We start from the raw sequence: 7,738 nt of genomic DNA on the forward strand, positions 1-7,738 counted from the left end.
TATACCCTCCTGTCTATAAGTTTTGTTTTGTTTTGTTTTTTTAATTCCTCTGCTAGATATCCTGGTACATATTAACTCTAAAATTCTCTCCTTCTCTTTGTTATAGCTTTCCCACAATTTATTGGGAGTACTTGGCATTTTTTGTTTATACTTCTCTTTTCTCCTCCTCCCTGCTATTCTAACAACTTTGGGATAATTTGCACTAAGTGGTCTGTGATTCCTCCTTCTCTTCCTCCCCTTCCCTTCCCCTCCTCTCCTGCATTCTTCAGTGAGAAGGAGGCTTTAACCCTTTATTCTCAAGATAAGGCCCTGCTGCTAGTGCCCTACAAAGCTTTTTGGCTTTAACTTTCCTGCCTCAGTTTCCCTATTTCACATGTCCCAGAATTGTCCTAGCTTTTTATTGTCCTACAACATTTCCCCCTCAGTGACTTCATCCTTAAAATCTTTTACGGTTGACAAGGGAGGACAGTCCATCTTCTGTAATTGCTTCATGCTGACTGACAATTGCTCATCCTCCCTACCTGTGCAGAGTATGGAAGTCTCTCTCCCTGCCTGGTCTAAGGGGCACAGAGAACGGGATTTGGACTGGAACAGGGAGGCCACTGGCTGGTCCTTCAACAGTGAGAAGAGCTGGAATCCCCAACTCATGTTGACATGAAGCTGCTGTTTCCTGGAAGTGACAAATTTGACAGAAGGTCAGAGCAGCGGAGGACAGTCATATACCTAGTCACTATATTAGTTATCTCTAACAGGTTTTGTGTTTTTTTCTTGAAGGGGAGCTTGAGGTCCTCGATGGGTTCACAAGAGTAGGTCTCATGCTGAGGTGCCTGTGAGGACCTATAAGAAATAGGTTTAATTTGAGATAAGTGACCCTGTAACATTTCCTTTATACGTGGTTTTTATTCTCATGAAACCAATGGGTAACACAGACACCTAGGACTTTGAGGTTTTTGCCATAGCTTTGCTAGAGTCCCTTTTCCTCCAACCTGGTACTCGTAGGTGGTAGAAGTCAGCTTTTCCTAAAAATTCTTACAGCTGTTATTCCTTTGTGGGACCCCAAGAGCCAGTACAGCCCATCCCCTTTGGGGTGACTGGGTCCTGGCTCTTGAGGTAAGGAAGTACTCTAAGTATTAGACCTGCTGAGAGGTTATTTTGGCTTTTTTTGTTAGTATCAGAAATAAACAGGCAATTAACATGTTTAGGAGAGTCCTTTTGGTTAATTGAGATTTCCCTAATCCCTTGGCTAAAGTACTTTCAAACAAATTGGAAACCACCCCAAAAGCACTGAGGGAACAAGCACAGTTTATGTACATCGACAAGTTTTTCTAGTTTGGGGCTTAATCCACTCAAATGTAAATAAGTAGTGGGAGTCAGGATGAACGGGGATGTGGGAAGACAATTTTTAAGTCAAATACAGTAGAATATTTGGCCTGGGCATTTTAGCAGCTTCAGTTTTAAAGCACCTCTTTTTACCTGCTGTGGCTCAGTGGCTGAACATCGACCCATGCACCAAGAGGTCGCCGGTTTGATTCCCGGTCAGGGCACATGCCCAGGTTGTGAGTCCGATCTCCAGTATAGGGCATGCAAGAGGCAGTCAGTTGATATTCTGATATTCTCTCTCATCAATGTCTTTATCTATCTCCCTCTCCTTTCAGCTCTTTCTAAAATCAATAAAGAAAAATTATTATTTTTTTTTAATTTAATTTTTTTTTTAATTTTATTGATTAATTTTTGTTACAAATGATTCTCCTTTTTTCCCCCACTGATTCCCCCCGCCCCCTTCCCTCCCTGCCCCTTCCCCAGGTTGTTGTCCATGTCCACTGTTCATGTATACATGCATATAAGTTCTGTGGTTCATCCCTCTCTCACCTCCCCACTCCTTAGGGGATTGTCCTCAAACTGTTATGTTCATTATATTCCACAAATCAGTGAGATCATATGAAATTTGTCTTTCTCTGTTTGGCTTGTTTCACTTAGGATGATACTTTCCAGGTCCCTCCATGTAGTCACAAAGGATAAGAGATCTTTCTTTCTTACCGCTGCGTAGTACTCCATTGTGTATATGTACCACAGCTTTTTAATCCATTCGTCTACTGATGGGCACTTGGGCTGTTTCCAGATCTTAGCAATTGTAAATAGTGCTGCTACAAAGATGGGGGTACATATATTCTTTCTGATTGGTGTTTTACGCTTCTTAGGGTATATTCCTAGAAGTGGGATCACTAGGTCAAATGGGAGATCAATTTTTAATTTTTTGAGGTGACACCATATTGTTTTCCATAGTGGCTGCACCAGTCTGCATTCCCACCAACAGTGCACTAGAGTCCCCTTTTCTCCACACCCTCGCCAACACTTGTTGTTTGATGATTTGTTGATGCCGGCCATTCTGACAGGTGTGAGGTGATACCTCATTGTTGTTTTGATTTGCATCTCTCTGATGATTAGTGACGATGAACATTTCTTCATATGTCTCTTAGCCATTTGTATGTCCTGTTTGGAGAGGTGTCTATTTAGTTCCTCTGCCCATTTTTTAATTGGATTCTTTGTCTTCCTCTTGTGGAGTTGTATGAGCACTCTATATGTATTGGAAATTAACCCCTTATCTGATATATCATTGGCAATTATGCTCTCCCATACAGTGGGTAGCCTTTCCGTTTTGATGATTGTATCTTTCGCTGTGCAGAAGCTTTTGAGTTTGATGTAGTCCCATGTGTTCATTTTCTCCTTTGTTTCTATTGCCTTAGGTGATGTGTCAGTAAAAATTCTGCTGCGTATGATGTCTGAGATTTTGTTGCCCACAGTCTCCTCTAGGATTTTTATGGATTCATGAGTTACATTTAAGTCTTTTATCCATTTTGAGTTTATTTTGGTGTAGGGTGTAAGTTGATGGTCTAGTTTCATTTTTCGGCAAGTAGCTGTCCAATTTTCCCAGCACCATTTATTAATGAGGCTGTCCTTACTCCACTGTATGCTCTTGCCACCTTTGTCAAATATTAATTGAGCATATTGCCTAGGGTCCATTTCTGGGTTCTCTATTCTGTTCCACTGGTCTATATACCTGTTCTTGTGCCAGTACCAGGCTGTTTTGATTACAGTGGCTTTGTAGTATAACCTGAAATCTGGTATTGTGATCCCTCCAACTTTGTTCTTCCTTTTCAAGATTGCTGTGGCTATTCGAGGCCTTTTTTGGTTCCATATGAACTTTTGAAGTAATTGTTCTAATTCTTTGAAGTATGCCGTTGGTATTTTGATGGGGATTGCGTTGAATCTATAGATTGCTTTGGGTAATATGGACATTTTAATGATGTTAATTCTCCCAATCCATGAACAGGGTATGTTCTTCCACTTTTTTACATCTTGCTCTATTTCTTTTTTCAAAGACCTGTAGTTTTCTGCGAATAGGTCCTTTATCTCTTTGGTTAAGTTTATTCCTAGGTATCTTAATTTTTTTGCCGCAATGGTAAATGGGATTGTTTGCTTAGTTTCTCTTTCTGTGAGTTCATCATTGGTGTATAAGAATGCCATCGATTTCTTGACGTTAATTTTGTATCCTGCTACTTTGCCAAATTCATTTATTAAGTCTAGTAAGCTTTTGGTGGAGTCTTTGGGGTTTTCTAGAAAAATTATTTTTTTAAAAAGTACCTCCTTTTTCTCCCTTTCACAAAGGGAAGAGTGCCCACAGGTAGCTTTGTGGTCTGGATAAAGGCATCGCTTTATTTCCTTTGTTAACCCTTAAGGAGGCTGAGATTAGGTGGGCCTGTTCCTGGGACTGCAGTAGTTCTCAGGCCCCCAGGATTTGAAAAGTGCCACATTCTTTCCTTTACGGGGGTGCCCCCCTCCCCCCGTAGCTTCTGCAGCTTGTGCAAAGACACTGCTGTTGCTCCAGCCTCTAGGAGAATTTGGAGTGTTTAAAAGATCCACTCATATATTTTTCTTTAATTATCTTAGCCTTGTTTGCATTTTTAATTACCCGGAAGTTTAGATTAGGTGAGGTGTCCCTCCCTAGTAAGGGAGTGGGGCATTTCAGATTTATAAGAAAGGTATGACTAAAAGTGAGACTCCCAAGGCAGCAGCCTGGGGGCTGAGTAGAACGGTAGCATTAAGGATGCCCGTTTACCCCAGTGATCATAGGTTTTGGAAGAAAGAGGCCTGGTGAGTGAGTCAGAGCAGAGCAAGGGTTAAGGGTCACCCTTGGCTCCATCCCTTCAATGATGATGTTCTTGTTGGAAGTGCCAACTGGAGGGAGCATTTGGCCCCCATCAGTTCAAGGCCATTGTGTAGATAGGTTCTGGTCGAGGGACCCTCCAGCCCTCAGGACAGTTCCTCTTCCAGTGACCAAACTTGTGACAGAGGCGGCACAGCCCTTGAGGAAGCCCTTTCCCAGAGCATCCCCTTTTCCAGTGTCTCACTTGTCTGCAGAAATAACACTGGCCCTTTGATGTTCCTTGTATTCAGGGCATTGGGTACCCTTGAGGTGACATGTGGCTTAAATGAGCTGTTTATTTCTGTGGGCTGCCTTCCTTGCTCTTTTTCTGCCCCATCTCAGTTGTTAAAAGTTATTTCTACCAGGTGTTCAGTGGGAGTCTGAGGTCCAAAGGCTACTTTTTGGTAACTTTTTCCTAATGTCTGGGGCTGTCTATTGGATAAAATGCATCCCCAAAGTGCTCGGCCCTTAACAGACCCGAACCACTCCTTTAACAGGCTTCCTATTTATTTTTTCTCTTTTTTATTTTTTATTTTTATTTTTTTAATCTTTATTGTTGAATGTAGAATGTATTACAGATGTTCCACATTTTTCCCCCATTGACCGCTCCTCCCCACTCTCACCCCTCTCCAGACTTTTCCCACACTATTGTCTGTGTCCATTGGTTATGCATATAAGTTCTTTGGTTTATTTCTTCCCACCCCCACCAACCCCTTTCCCTTTGAGGTTTGTCAGTCTAACAATGAATTTGTACTTCTTAATCTCTTCACCTTTTTCACCCATTCCCCCAACCCCCTCCCTTCTGGCAACCAAAAAAATGTTCTCTGTATCTATGAGAATGTTTCTGTTCTACCTGTTCATTTTGTTTGTAGATTCCATTGTCCATAGATATGTATTCATTGCCATTTTGTTTGTTCATATATTTTATCTTTTTCTTCAAAAAGGCCCTTCATCATTTCATATAATAACGGTTTGGTGGTGATGAACTCCTTTAACTTTCTCTTGTCTGGGAAAGTCTTTATATGGCCATCGATTCTAAATGACAGCTTTGCAGGATAGAGTCATCTTGGTTGTAGGTTCTTGCTTTTCATCACTCTGAATATTTCTTGCCACTCCCTTCTGGCCTGCAAAGTTTCTTTTGAGAAATCAGCTGACAGCCTTATGGGAACTCCCTTGTAGGTAACTAGCTGCTTTTCCCTGGCTGCTTTTAAGATTCTCTCTTTGTCTTGAACCTTTTGCATTTTGATGATGATGTGTCTTGGTGTGGACCTCTTGGGGTTCATCTTGTTTGGGACTCTCTGTGCTTCCTGGACTTGTATGTCTGTTTCCTTCACCAAGTTAGGAAAGTTTTCTGCCATTATTGTTTCAAACAGGTTTTCGATTTCTTGTTCTCTCTCTTCTCCTTCCGGCACCCCCAAGATGCGAATGTTGGCATGCTTGAAGTTGTCCCAGAGGCTCCTTACACTATCCTCATTTTTTTTGGATTCTTTTTTCTTTTTGTTGTTCTGGTTGGGCGTTTTTTGCTTCCTTATATTCCAAATCAATGGTTTGCTTCTTGGATTTACGTACTCTACTATTGAATCTTCGTAAATTATTCCTTATTTCAGTTAAAGCCTCCTTCGTTTCTAACTGTGCATCGATCATTTCTGACTGGTCCTTTTTTATGCTCTTGAGGCCCTCACTGAGTTCACTGAGCATCCTTATAAGCAGTATTTTGAACTCAGCATCTGTTAGGTTGCTTATCTCCATTTCGCTTAGTTCTTTTCTTGGGGTTTTGTTCTGTTCTTTCATTTGGAACCTGTTTCTTTGTCTCCTCATTTTGGCTGCTTCCCTGTGTTTGTTTCAGTGTATTACTTAACCAGAGGTATGGGGCTAGCTGAGACCAGATGCTGCTCGTTTGAAAGAATTTAGGAAAAACCTGAAGCAGGATCCAAGACAGGCCAATCCTATGGTAAAGCAAGTGGCAACAGCTTGGGTGGGCCTGAAAGTTGGGTGGGTTGGGGCGGGGCCTCAGGGAGTCACCAGAGTGGGGCTACCAGTGTGAGCCAGGTTGCTTGAGTCCCAGATATGGCTTCTGTCTGCTGCCCCAGGGAAGGGCTCACCAAAGGAACAAAGGCCTCTGACAGCACTTTTGTCCAGGAGAAAGCCCCCTCTCCAGCCCTCGCTCCAGTGCCAAACAGCTCAGTTCTTTCCTATAGGTCTCTGGAGCCCCTGGAGCTGCCTCCCCTCCAAGCTTAGAGGGAGAGAGTCCGATAAGTTCATGCGCGGACCCTTTAAGGAGCTGCCTGGTGCTTCAGCCGCTTCAGCTTCCCTGAGCCTCATTTCCCGTTGGTTTTTCCAGCCAGAAGTTATGGGGACTTCTCTTCCTGGCACTAGAACCCTGAGCGGGGCCCCTGGTGTGGGATGGGGACCCCTCAGTTCTCAGGAAGGACTTTCCCTGCCAAGGTATCCTCCTGATTTTTATCTGCCACACTTGGGTGTGAGACCAGCCCGTCGCGCCGCCACCACCTCTCCTACCAGTCTGGATGTGGCTGCTGCTTTAATTCCGTAGTTGTAGGACTTCCATTGAGCTTGATGGTTGTTCTGTAGTTTAGTTGTAACTTTGATGTGGTTGTGGGAGGACGCGATACCGTGTTTACCTACGCCGCCATCTTGACTGGAAGTCCCAGGCTTCCTATTTATCATTACCTTCCTTAGAGATAACATGTTCAGGTCTGGGTAATAATGAGCTTCTTCCATTCTTGGATAAATTCACCAGGGTCATCTATGAAACTCTCCAGCCTCTGTGCCAATGAAATCTTGCATGTTCAATAGAACCTGAACTCTTATTATTCCTCTGCCCTGGGTCTTCCCTCAAAGGGAAGAGTCAGGTTAGAAGTTTTTGTCTTCTTTTGGAATTTATTGCTTCATCCTTTCCCCAGCTGGTCATTTTGGAATTTATTGCTTCATCCTTTCCCCAGCTGGTCATTTTGGTCTAGGGTGATGCTAGTTCTGGGGCAGCTGTCTGTGGAGGCACTATGGGTGAAATTGGGAGTTCACACTCGAGATTTAAGTACTTCTTTGCTTTGGCTGCTTAGAGTGTAGAGTCCACCTTACAGTTTTTGTATAATGTGAGGTATTTATCAGGGTCATAAAAGATCTGGACATATGGTATTTCAGTCCATTTGCCTGCCTTCGACAGAATGAGTCTAATTGTAAGATTGTATTATAGTTTAGGCTCTCATTCCCAGGCCAAACTTCCCTATCTCCTAATTTATATTAGGTCTAAGTAGTATTACAAAAGAAATCAACCTTTTTCTCTTTAAGGTCTTTGTGAGAAGGCAACCCCCTTAATATGCAGTGCAGAGACCCCGCCCCTAGCTTCTATAATCCCACTTGCCCCTTCCATCAGCCAACTGCTACAGCAGAACCAGAAAGCCCCCAAATACCTGAAGCTTATCATGTGTAAAAGGCAGCTAGAAACCTGGTGTGGGGCTCAGCCTTTGGAGGTGACTCCACTGGGCCAGCACCAGTGCACATTAAAGAATCATTTTC

Source organism: Molossus molossus, unplaced genomic scaffold (assembly GCF_014108415.1).
Source record: "Molossus molossus isolate mMolMol1 unplaced genomic scaffold, mMolMol1.p scaffold_m16_p_16, whole genome shotgun sequence".
NCBI classification, from domain to species: domain Eukaryota; kingdom Metazoa; phylum Chordata; class Mammalia; order Chiroptera; family Molossidae; genus Molossus; species Molossus molossus.